Source organism: Sinohyriopsis cumingii, chromosome 2, assembly GCF_028554795.1.
Source record: "Sinohyriopsis cumingii isolate HCF-2022 chromosome 2, ASM2855479v2, whole genome shotgun sequence".
NCBI lineage: Eukaryota > Metazoa > Mollusca > Bivalvia > Unionida > Unionidae > Sinohyriopsis > Sinohyriopsis cumingii.
In genome coordinates, this window is record NC_142962.1 from 40,236,584 (window position 1) to 40,250,328 (window position 13,745).

At 34.7% G+C, this 13,745-nt stretch overlaps 1 protein-coding gene across 4 annotated transcripts in view; it reads right to left on the reverse strand.

Moving 5' to 3' along the window:
* LOC149804698 (hypoxia-inducible factor 1-alpha-like) overlaps positions 1-13,745 on the reverse strand; it is a 107,378-nt gene that overhangs the window by 49,048 nt on the left and 44,585 nt on the right. The window lies entirely within an intron of this gene.

Below are 13,745 nucleotides of genomic sequence, written 5' to 3' on the forward strand. Positions count from 1 at the left end.
CCACGAGAAGGTACCAGCAAGCTTTCTCACATATCCACATTGGTCGAGCTCGAGACTTGAACCTACACAGATGGAGGTGAGATGGTAGTGATCCATGACAGAGAGCGTTTTAGACCACTCTGCCACTCGGGGCCCCAGGTTGATCTGTCAATCATAAGGTCAAAAAAATGTTTCGTCAGAATATTAATGTAAATAGCTTAATATGATATTAAAATTGGATACTGACTGAAACAAAGATTGACTACATTGTTTTGGCTGAAATACTACAATTAATGTTTTATCTTAAGGTTTTATTGTGAGCATCCCCCACTATTACTGGGGGCATCTTTGCATTAGGATAAATGTTCTTGTCCTAAAACAATATGTTCATGATTCTTTACTTTACTATTTCTCAGCGACGAGTACAAAATTTGCTGGTCCGTGATGTACAAGTCTAAATATTTAGATACCAAATGTTATTTATAGTATTAAAAAAATAGAAAGTCTAATATAGTTCATACTCTGACAACTGAGCCACTGCAGATACTACTGAATAAAGATTCCTGTGTAGTTAATAATAATTATATATATTTCAGATTGCCTATTTATTTTTCAGGTTTTTTAATATTTAAAATATATCTTTTTCAAAATAATTATTAATTATGAGAAAATATGCTTTGACCTGTCTTTAATAATAAGAAATGTCAATACAAACTGACAGTTATACATGTAGCAAAGCTAAATTTGCTATGGCTAAGATATCTGCCCTTCTATTTTTAACTACTTTTTGAGTTATTATTAAAATATTTTAATGTATAATGTTGAAAAAGAAAAATACTTTTTTAGTACATGTATTTATTTTTTGTTTATATTAACTTCAGATTCTTTTCTGTCATGATTTTTTTTCCAGTTCAAGCTGTGTCCTTAACTATTTCTAAAGATCCCATATGCTACCTGAAACCTGCAGTCCCATATCATTCAATGGATGCAATTTCAATGATTGATTCTCTTCATTCTGCTAGATACAATTTCCAAACAAAACTATTATATGTTTGGTAATACTGGCTAATCTGGTTTGGTGTTTTACAGCACAGCACAGTAAAAGAAGTAGGTATTATTGTGCTGTGGCAACTGAAGTGAAGCACCCTGCCCATAGATATACATCTATAGCTAACTCAGGCCAATCAAACAGTAGGTTTCCAACAAAAACCATAAAGGTCATGTGTCAACCATGCTAAACACTGAGCTACCATGGCTCCTGCCTCTATTTGTCACCTTTTACAACATGTAGGCAGGTGCACTGGTCTTATTTTACAACCCTGGGCATGCAGAGGGTATGCTTGCTAAAAGTAATCTTCAAAATCTTGTCAATGTTAGAACACCTGTTCTTGCAAGGAAACATCTGACAGTGCTGGGCTGTAAGATCCATTAATTTTTGACATAGTTATATGCAATTCTGGAAAATCGTTTGGAGTAATGCTGAATTCATACACTCCCCCAGAGTTGTGTTCACAAAACTTTTCAAAATGTTTTCCAAAAATTCTGAACATTTAAGAGAGTACTTTTCCTTACTGACAATGACCATTATCCATATAACTTTTTTTCCACTGCACAAATAGGCTGAAAATACAAGGAAAAACACTAATTAACATACCAGAAAATGTGCAGTGTCATATGGATCAAAACACTTTTACACCATTGTATATGTCTATTCATTGTTATTGGAAAATATGTAAATAAGAAATATTTTGAACAAAACAAGTGATAATATTTTATTACATTTTAATGTTTTGTATTCCCTACGATAAATTCATGGAGTTCTGGAAAACAATCGGGAGTTTTTCAAGCTGTTCAAGGTTTTTTCGTGGATAAAACCTACATTTTCAAATTAAAAGGATTTTTCAAGGTTGTATGAACCGTCAAATGTTTCAGGGGTTAGGAAGTCTAAATTATGTGACAGGTCATAACGCGGCAGATATAAATAATTTGCAAAGTTCAATATTACAGCTACCTTTCTTAAAAATTTGTTGTTTTATCAACGTCATTACAGTGTTAGGATTAATCAATGTAATCAAAAGATTGGTTGAAAAAGGCAACATGAAAATAGAAACAAATAATGTACATCTATTAAGACCTCAGTAATACTAGATGAATAAAAACTGGGTTTTTTTCTTCTGGAAACAGACATAACTTTCTACAGAGTACTTAAATACATATGTCCATTAAAATTTCTTTATTTCAAAATGTTACTTTAAAAGTATTAGTGGACTGTTGACTATGTCTTCAATACAAATGAAATCTTGTTATGGAAAAAAACTCCTTAAACTGTCATGTCTATGTAGCTCAGTATATTTGGAAAAATGCAGAATTACAAAGCTGTAGGGCACTGATTATGAGTGTCCTTCATTTCAGACAATGTAAACTGTACTTGACCCTGAAAACTGCAACAACATGTTTACTACTATTTTTGCCCCATTAGTCTTGTTCAAAGGAGCTATTTTTAGATCACTTTAGCATGATGGAATATGGTGGGTGACTTGGATGTTGGACAAGCAATTATTCTAATAATATACAACAAAATGTTGTGTGGTATGTAGACCATATGTTAATAAAGACAAAATATCAAAAGAATGGCTCAAGGCCACTATGCTCTACAGTAAGAGCTATGGACATAAAGGTAATGTCACATAACTAGGTTATACCTATATAAAGTGACCTCCTATCGAAACAAATATACATGTCTACCCTGCCTTGTTGGGCTTTTGACACCTTGTAATATCAGTTCCCTAACAGAGCAGAGTAACTGCCTTAGTTAGCATGCACCTCCTCATAAAGGACACTGTCATCAGGATAATTATTTATGGATTTCTTATCGTTACCTACATACTACTGGATAGATACAGTAAGATGACAGTAGTTCTTACTCTCACTACAGAAGTAAAATCATATGAACTCCTAATATAACATTCTGGAGCCATGGTTGTCTTATTGCTCAGCATGCCAAACTCACAATTAGTGGGCTGTGGGTTCAAATCCCATCCAAACCTGCCCAAATCAGCAATCATAGTGTTGATGCCATTAGCATCTTCTCAGAACTACATAATCTTTTATGTGCTTTATGTGATTTATAAAACACCAATCAACCAACTAACTTATAATTCGTCCTGAACAGCATCATAATGTCTGTAGCCCAGTGAATTTTCAGGTTAGCATCATAAAAAGTAATTGTGTGCATGAATTATTTCAACACCATTAAAACAACATACAGCATTCCACATCTTATTAAATGCATACTAAAACAGGGTGATCTGTTTACATCAAATTCTTCTATGCTGCCATGACCTATGGAAGAGTTGATTTGTTTATTAAGGAGTAAACAGCTTCCTTATTCTGCTATTTTCAGCCATAATGTAGTTGCCTTCCTTTGATTTCAATGCAATACAAACGAATGGACTCTTCCAGAACTCAGGATAAACATGGCGAAAATTACATGTAAACAGACCAGTCTTTTTCAGCACATATCGAATGAAAGTTTTGTGCTGTACATAAATATGAATAATGTTTAAATTATTTGTGCACAAAACAAATTTGGTAATTTTAGCTACATTTTGAGATGCCGACATGAAAACTGAATGAGAAACAGATTTAGATACCATTTGTAATGCTGTGTTGAATGAATTATAAAAAAGCATAAGAAAATGGCCTGGATGGCACAGGGCTGGTGTGCAAGCTTTGCATTGTTCAGTTCCAAATAGTTGGATCCTATATTATGGCACATGCAGGAATGATCTGTCATCCAAGCTCAGTGGTTTCCTACCAATCCTCTTGTTTCCTCTACTTCAAACACACCTAACACTACATGCAGTGAAACCTTTCTAAGCAGACATCTCCATATTAAGGTCACTCTACAATTCTAACATGATCAAAACCCTTTCCTTTATTTTCTCTAAATATTAAACCTATACAATGTCTTAAGTCTCTTTTCTGTCACTAACCACCAAATTTTATTTGATACTCCTAGATCAGGGGTGGACAAACTACAGCCCACGGCCCACCAAGGACTTTCATGCGGCCCACCAAGGGTTTTCATGCAGCCAAGGAACAAGTCATCATTCGCACTGACTCTGTTTATGTTAGTTTTTCAAATAAATGTGCTTCTTTTGAAGTTTAAGTTTTCAAATATTAACAGCATATTAACAACTGAAAATTAATTATGATGTTATTTAGAAAAACCTTTTGTTTTTGCTATTTCAAATATTAATCATTTTACTTAATGAACTATGTGGCCCACGACAAGGTGTAAATTTGTGTATCCGGCACTTGCACTGGAAAGTTTGCCCGCCTCTGTCCTAGATGATAGTATAATTAAATAATGGCTTACATCAACTGAACATAATTAAGAACAAATGCTGAATATTTTAAATAAATTGAAAAATTCAACAGGTTCTTAACTATAATGGTAAATCCTTCGTGACTTATTCCCCGAAATGACACCCACTGCAACCTGAACCAATTAATATTCCAACTACTGCCATTCATATATTAAGCTATCTTCATGAATTAATGGCAGATACAATTCTGAATACACCCTCTTTCATAAAAAATAATGTAGACTGAAATTCTCCAACAACATGCATGACTATATGTCATACAAAGATACTGAATGAACTCGGCAGTTTCTGACATAGATTTTTTAAGGCAGATATGCATGTCTGCAGAATGTGCAATTTGATGCCTCTGCTAAACAGTCCCACCCTTTTGGAGGCACTGAGAGCCCCATTTATCATTAACTCTTAGATTTACATTAACCTAACCCCATTACATTAAACTGATATGTATTAATTCATAGTTGCCCACTGCTGATATTTCCTGCAGAAAGAGGTCAATGAAATAGGTACCATATTCACACATGTGTAGAATATGAATCTAAATACAAACAACACAGGCCTAGATATGCCAGTTAGTTATGCACTGGCAGATCAGGGTGTACCTTGTTTGCTTAAAATCATACTGGTGAAAAGAATGAACACTTTGGCAATTCAAATCTGCCAGCACGTTATGCAACATCAAAGATAACAGTTGGTAACGGACTGTCAGTAATGGAAATGGTGCCATTCCCACAATGGATCCCATGACAGCAATATAATGAGTTCCAGAATATTTGCTATTATTGGCTTCTTAAACATTTAATATTTGCAAAGTGAATTTTAAAATAAAACTACTGATAACTACTAAATTTATAAAACTGACATAATACAGTATGAAAAATTCTAGACTGTTAATAAAACCAAAACATCATGATCAAATTTCAAGCATTCATGAATTTTTTTTAAATTTACACAATTATCTCTTGTTTTCAGTTTGTATTGTGCAGATCAAGATACAAGTGACAGTACAATATTGTATCATCACAAAAACATCAACATTCCCAATATTCATAGCTTTATAATGTTCCTAATATGCACTGTCATACTGTAAGTATGTACAAGGCTCACACCCAGGTGTACGATCAACATTATAAGTGCAGGCAACATCCTGAACTTCTTCATAATCCACTTAGTAGTTTCCCTCGGTAAATTATCAAGCAATTCTGTCATGAAATAATGCTCTGATCTTGACCTAACATTTTTTGGGGGGAGAAAATAAATTTTGCTGTATAAAATGAAAAAAATACTTTTTAAAACCTTTGAAATGTATAGCTGAATAGCAGACTGTACTCACTAATGCTGCTATTTCACAATGCTTCATATTTTTACAACTAGTGCAGTGAAAATGACACATGATATGCCAGTATAATGAGCAGTGCAAGTGGCACATGATACACCAGTCTAGTGAGTAGTGCAAATGGCATATGGTATGCCCATCTAGTGAGTAGTGCAAATAGCATATGGTATACCCATCTAGTGAGTAGTGCAAATGGCATATGGTATGCCCATCTAGTGAGTAGTGCAAATGGCATATGGTATGTCCATCTAGGGAGTAGTGCAAATGGCATATGGTATGTCCATCTAGGGAGTAGTGCAAATGGCATATGGTATGTCCATCTAGGGAGTAGTGCAAATGGCACATGACATGCCAGTCAAGTCACCTTTTAAATACCAATTCATGACCAAACAGCAAAGGATTGAAATACTGTATGACAATGTGTGGACCTGGATAAAGTTTCATCAAAATCCCAAAATGATAGCCTGTATATCAAGGCAGTTCAATGACTTACATGATCTCTTTTTTATGACTCAGACCTTTAGTCAAGGGGTATGACTGAATACACATCATACTGTCAAGTTCAGATGAATAAAAGGTTAATTGCATTAAAATATTGCCAATGGAGTTATACCTATACATGGATAGATGCCACCGATTTATATCTTCCCTTCCCATGACCAAGACAGTTTTTATAGTAATGATACATATTAAATGGTTAAAATATATTAACATATCTTCAAAGGTTCAAACGTAACACTCCACACACCATGATACAAATCAGAGTTATATTTTCAGTTGCTGTCACCTGATTTTTAGGAAAGGTCACACCATCAATAAATGATACAAAATTGACTTAAGTATCATTAAAGTACCCTCAAAGGTTCAAAAGTTGTACTCTGGACAAAGACATAACTCAGAAAAATAAATTCCTTTAATTTAAATTTTATCTTGTAGGGCTGCCAAATTTTACATGTTTTAAGTAACTGGTCCTTACTGTATGGTACATGTAACATGAAGTGTCATAATATGTGAATTTCTTAAACAATTATATATATATATATATATATATATATATATATATATATATATATATATATATATATATATATATATATATATATGTTCCTTTTGGAGAGGGAGCTCTAAACATGCCAACCTAATCTTGAGGCATGGAGAAGTGGTTAAGGTACGTGACACACCACCTATACATGATAGATTACTAGATCAAGCTTTAACAAAACACCTTCAACATTATACATCAGACAATCAGAAAAGGCATAAAGTTGATTAACATGTTATGCTGCCTACTTATACGACATTGACCTTGAGGCTGAGAGAATGTCTATGATATGCAGCAAACTGTCTATACATGACATATAACTGGATCAAGTTTCCTTAAAATCCCTTGAGGTAAAGGGCCTAGCTATGGTAAGTCACACTGGACTATGCCATTAATGGTATGCCAGGCTCAGGACTGACATATACAAAAATCTAATTATTATTTTTCTTTTTTCTATACAGCTCACATCTAAATTATCACAATGAATAGTATAGTACATAAGTGTAATAGATTCCTGACCCTTCTAACCAATCGGATGTATTTAATCCAGAATACAAAAGTGGAGAAATTGTTTGGAACATGCTGCAATGATGAGAAAAACTGATGATGATAGTAGTGAGAAGGAAAAAGACTTTATTTGGAAAGGTTAACTCGTATAGTCAAGGTACGTGGTTTCTGAACTAAATTCACTGTTCAAAAACAGCTTTCTTAGTATTATGACCAATGCCTTGTACTTATTCTAGAACAAAAGTTAACCCCTTTTTCATCAGTCAAAAAAAAAACCTGACTGACATTTGAATTTTTAATTCCAAAATTAACAGGCATCTTCCTTACCTTACCCCAATGCTCCACTGACTGATTTAGTTCATGAAGTGCATCACGTTTACATTTAACAAGCTGAAAATGTCAACATATTGTTCTCAGTGACATTGACTTTTTACAGGATGTTAAACCACACATTATTAGAGAGATCACTCCTAATTGTTCTGTGGATGATATTGCACTTTGCTGATAGAACTAATAATCCACCTTTCTATATATGCAATGAACAGCTCACCGATGCATACTGTAACAATTTTTAATACTCATGCATTTTTACGCATTTTTAGAAAAAGGTGTAATGTGATGTCTTAATCTGTCTATCCATCTATCTCTTGGTTACCCAAACTACTTCTAAACATGTAACTGAATTGTCAGTCACCTTGGCATTGCACTTGCCCAAGCAGCCATCTACAAAAAGGGTTTTTAATTCTATCTCCCTCTCTTGGGGTCCTTGGTAGGGGTTGGAAGGTCAAAAGCACTCAAATTTCAATTACTGTACCACTATCTATTTTTAAAAAAATAAGTTTTGATGAAATATATATTGTGGACACCATATTTATTGTTTAAAAACAATATTTTGTGGTCAGCTACGGTAACTTCGCTAATAATGTTTCTACTCAACTAATCAAGTTGAATATTTTACTCACCTGCCATGATTGGTAATTCTATTCAAGTTTTCCTTTGTCATTATGAGCACGACAAGCATGAATCATAATTTGTCCATCTAAATCCCCATCAGATTAATAAATCAGTTACCGTCTATACTTGTGTACAAGTGAATCCAGATATGCCATCACACAACGCACCAGCAGATCTGGCTGTATGCAGTTTCTTAGAAGAAATCAATAAAACAAATATACACCATGACTGGCCAGTACTATATGCAATAGCAGGTTTTGTAAGCAAGTACATGTGGTAAGAGTAAGTTAAAATGGTTTGGATTCTGTCATAAAATAAAGGAAGCATTACCTCCTTACAAATCCAACAATTATCTTTAAAGAGACATCCCATAACAAAATAGCGAAATTAACAAGCGAATAAACTGTGTAGAAATTAATTTCGTGCCATGTAAAAAATTAAAAAAAACATCTCCAGATAATAAACAAAGGATCTAGTCTAATATTTATTCAGTAATTTAGCTTGTATGAATCGTTTCATGATGATATGAAGGCAATGTGAATACATAATGAAAATAACACTGATTTAGCACTTATGTCTTTTTATGAAGGGCTCTAAGACAATTCGCCTTCACATCACTCTCAACTCTTTCTGCATGGGTTCAAGTCTCATCCTGACCAACGTGGATTTTTAAGAAAGCTCATCAGAAGCTTCATGGTCGGTGGTTCTTCAGTGGGCCATCCACAACTAAATATTACTGGCTGCCATGTATAAACCTATCATGTGCCAAATGAAATCCTGCAAAACCAAACCATTATGTCTTAGATGATGCACACCATGTAGAATCACTTTTTTTTCCAATGAAAAATAAAATACAATACATCCTAACCACGTGAAATAATACAAGTTAATAAAATAGGAACGTCTAAGATACTTTATGGAAAAATGAATAAATTAGAATCTAAACATGACGCTTTATCGAATGATACAAGTGACCCCAAACAAAGTGCAGAATAAATAACACAGGTATTAAAAAAAGCTTGTGTTACCATGCAGCCTAAAGTCTAGACAGTGTTAAATTACCTTTATTTTAATTTTCATGTTACCAAGCAGCATATGGCCTAGACAGTCTTGAATTACCTTAATTTTCATTTTCATGCTGGAGAGGTAAGAAAATATGGACAGAAAACTACCAATATAAAAGTAGGTAGGATGATCTAGATTTTATGCTTTTAATGTCTTCAGGTTGGCAGGGCATGTCTATTTTTGGCTTTTTTCTTGTTTTCTTTTTACATTTTTGTCTGTCCAAAAGCCAAAGGTATCTCATTTCTAGTGTAAAGCTGCATAAAGCAACAAACTTAACCGTCACGTATTCAAGGCGGTGAGAAAGCATTACAAGAATTATTCAAGAACTTTTTAAAAAATACTGTGGAGATTGAGGATTTATAAAAAATTACACATTATAACAACTTCTGATTATCGTGAAACTATATATTTTACAATCAACTGAATTATATAAAGTCTCTTCCTAAAGAAGACATATACAGTCCTTGTTTAGAAAGAACATTAAGAAAATTACATGTTGAAGAAAACAGAGTTCTTCACAGCGTCTGTAGCTATCTCTGGACCAGCAGTGGCAAATCCTAGGCTACGAGATGGCCAGCTACCGCTCACATGGCCTAGTTGTTGCTGTTGGGTTTAACGCCATTTTTCAGCACACGATAGGTTATGCATGGTGGTCAGTATTAATGGTGGAGGAAGAACCCTGGAAAACCCCGGGAAGAACCACCAACCCTTGAGAAGCTACTGGCAAGCTTTCTCACATATCCGCATTGGCCGAATCCTAGACTCGAACCCATGATGACAGAGGTGAGATGGCAGTGATCTGTAATGGAGAGCATTGTAGACCACTCGGCCACCCTGGGCCCCTCCCTTGGCCTAGTAATTAGAACATCTGCCTCAGATGTGGGAGGTCACAGGTTCGAACCCCGGCCAAGTCACACCAAAGACTTACAAAAATGGAACTAACAGTTGCCTCACTTGGCGCTCAGCATTAAGAGGTTAATGTTAGGACTGGTCGGTGTCAGGATAATGTGACTGGGTGGGACATCATGCTACATGTCTGCGGCATGATGCCTCAGTGCCAGACATCACTATAAACTGTCAAAATGCAGACATCGTAGCGATATGACTGAAAAATTGTTACAGCTATGTTAAAAATCTAAATCAGACACACACGAGATGGCCAATACATTTACTGACTGACAGTGATACATTTGACACTACCATACTCAATGTGGAAAACTTAAATACCAAAGAAAAAATAAGTTAATTTCTGAAAGAATGTTGTGCAATATCCTGCTGAAAATGAATCAAGGTTTAGGATTCAGAAAGAAATACGTACTGGGTAATAACATTATAATATTAAAATTTACATTACTTTAAAAGAGAATCAGAAAATTTCAACTCACTGTTTTTTGTTGATTCTGTGTCACAATTTTTAATCATGCTCAAAGTAAACAATAAAAACAAATTAACAAAAGAAAAAACAGAAAGAGAATTTGTCAAGCTGAATGAGTTGAGGGTTTACTGGCCTGACACAAGATACAATGGATCACTTTAACACATTTACTTATACATCTATTACTAGACATCTGATTACATGAGAAATTCACACTCACCCCTCTCCAGTATGAGTAATGGAAAATAGTATTTTAATTATTTTACTCTGCAATCTAAAGCAAAATGGTGGAAGATGTCATGTTATAAATAATGAGAAAGATACTGGGTAATGAAATAATGCAAAAAATCATAAACAAGTTTATAAATGCCTAATTCCCAGGGACATCAATTACAGGTTATAACACCACAGTGAACCCAATCTATGACAGCTTTCTACTACATGCACCAGATACTTGAAACTACCACTGCTCAGTAGGATAAACACTAAGATTACAATACCAGCAAGAACCTAGGTCAAGGTTAAATTCGCACAAAGGACAATAATCAAACAGTGCATACCACACTGCAAAACAGGCTGTTCACTGACATATTACATACAGAAACTGTGACATCTGAAGCTGTAAAGGAACAAAAATCCCTCAAATAGCGTTAAAGGGAATGTATTTCACAATACAATCATTTGAACCACTGTACCAATACAAATCAGCTACTTCATTCATTCAGTACTATACCAGCATTTGTGCATACAATTCATCTCTCTCTCTCTCTCTCTCTCTCTCTCTCTCTCTCTCTCTCTCTATATATATATATATATATATATATATATATATATATATATATATATATATATAAGCATGCTCAAGTTTCCAAGTTACTTGCCAAAAGGCGAGTCCAACAAATTTAGTTGGGGAATGCTACTGTTCCATTTGCGATGTCACAATACATATTTACGTCTTGTAGTCAATGTCAAGGTCACTAGCATTTTCTAGCATAAGTGATATGTGAATATTAACTTACTGAAACCAGCTTTGATTAATAAGGAACAAAGATTTATATTTTAACATATCAGTTACATTTTAATGATAATATTTGTATGTATCTGGGATTAGCTGACATTCAGGTCCCTTAAACTCAGTCTCAAGCAGTTTGTTAGCTGGCAAAGTCTGAAGATTGTTTTGATGAATGTTGTTGTCTTTAGGTTGTCTTTAGGTTGATTAACTGTTATAACATGAGATTTTATTGACAGGTGTGTTTTGAATTACAAGGCACTTATCACCAATGATTAGTCAACAGGATTTTTATTCAAAGCATGATGAACTAAAACTGTAATACCTAAAGGCAGTGTTTATGATCTGTTGTTTTTGTGGTAATTAACAGGAGACTGAGACATAAATACTGCTTGGCAAACAATTAAATGGAATAAAGTAAGCATTCTCAATCTCAGAAGTCAGCTTGTGATTAATATTGATAAAAACAGTGTTCACAAATCTTCAGTCTCAAGTATAAATTAATCATTACAAAGAGTTAGCTTTCATTATTCTTAATTAAATCTGCATCATCAATTGAACTTCAATTGGAAAGATAAAGAATAACGTTATGTATAAAACATGATTAAAATTAAATTAATGCAGCTCTGGTATTGGTTGTTTCAATTTCTGTCTCTCTCTTAAAAATCTATCTATTTCAAACAATTTTCTACCAATGTGGGTATGTGAGAAAGCTTGCCAGTAGCTTCTCATGGGTCGGTGGTTCATTCTGGGGTCTTCCTGGGTTCTTCCTCCACCATTAATACTTGCTGCCATGTATAGCCTATCGTGTGCTGAAAAATGGCGTTAATCCTACAACAACAACAACAACAATTTTCTACCTGACCATTTTACCAATGTTTTGAAAGTTTGTAAAACACAAACATACACACACACATGCTTACAAGGTCTGGTTGAATTGCAAACATCTGCCACAGTAGAATGTGCTAGTAAGTCAGGGTCTATGTTGTTTGTTCTATCGATTAGTCCTAACAAACTGACAGACCTAAATCTGCTGGAACATTATGTAATGGCAGATCTGGGTCTGTGCAGTTTACAGCTGGATCTGTAGATAAGACTTTAAGTATATTTGGTTTATTGTGATAAGTCATGTCTATCACTGGAAATACAAATCACTAATTTCCTTGTGATCTTAATTCATCTAGTGCATCGACTGAGAGACAGTGATAATATTATTTGGCACCATGTTGCATGAGGATGAGTGGTTTATCACAAAAAATTTCAGAACCTGGAGGAAATCCCTGAAAATGGCGAGTTGGGGTCAAAGGTCACCTTTTTATAGATAATACAGACTCTTCTTTCTGATCTGAACTCAACCTACACTGATTAAAGGAGGGGATGAACATGCCTTGTCTGTTGTTTCAGAAGAAGAAGAAGAAAACAATAAAGGATTCAAATCTGAATGCGGACAAGTGAATGTTGGTTGTGTGGGAAAAGCAAAAACAAATGTTTATACTTCTGATGGCTCCCATCTCTGAAACAAACTTTACTTAGACTTCATGTCAGGCTAAAAAAAATTAAAATGAAATTACTTTTTCCTCCTATCAAATCAAGAAGAAAAAAATGCAGAAACAGGAATGAAAGAGTTGCAGGTCAAATTTTAGAAAGTTCAAGTTCACCAACAACTAATGCTTGATTGGCTGTGGTGGTGGTATTTTGTGGGCTCAACACCATATTTTTTATTACATGCTAGGCTATATAAGGTAGCCAGTATATCTGGTGGACAAGAACTTGGGAAAACCCCAAGAAGAACCACTAACCCACGGGAAGCTTTCTCAATACCCACATCAGCTCAGCCTGAGACTCAAACACCCACGGACAGAGGTGAGTGTGTGTGTGTGATTTGGATTTTTAATGTATTCTTAACCATTTTTCAGTCATATCGCTACAATGTCTGCAGCGTGACAGTTGAAAGTGATGTCTAGCACTGGAGCATCATGCCGCAGGCATGTAGCATGATGTCCCACCCAGTCACATTATTCTGACATCAGGCGGACCAGTCCTAACACTAACCTCTAAGCGAGGCAGCTGTAAGCGCCATTTTTGTAATT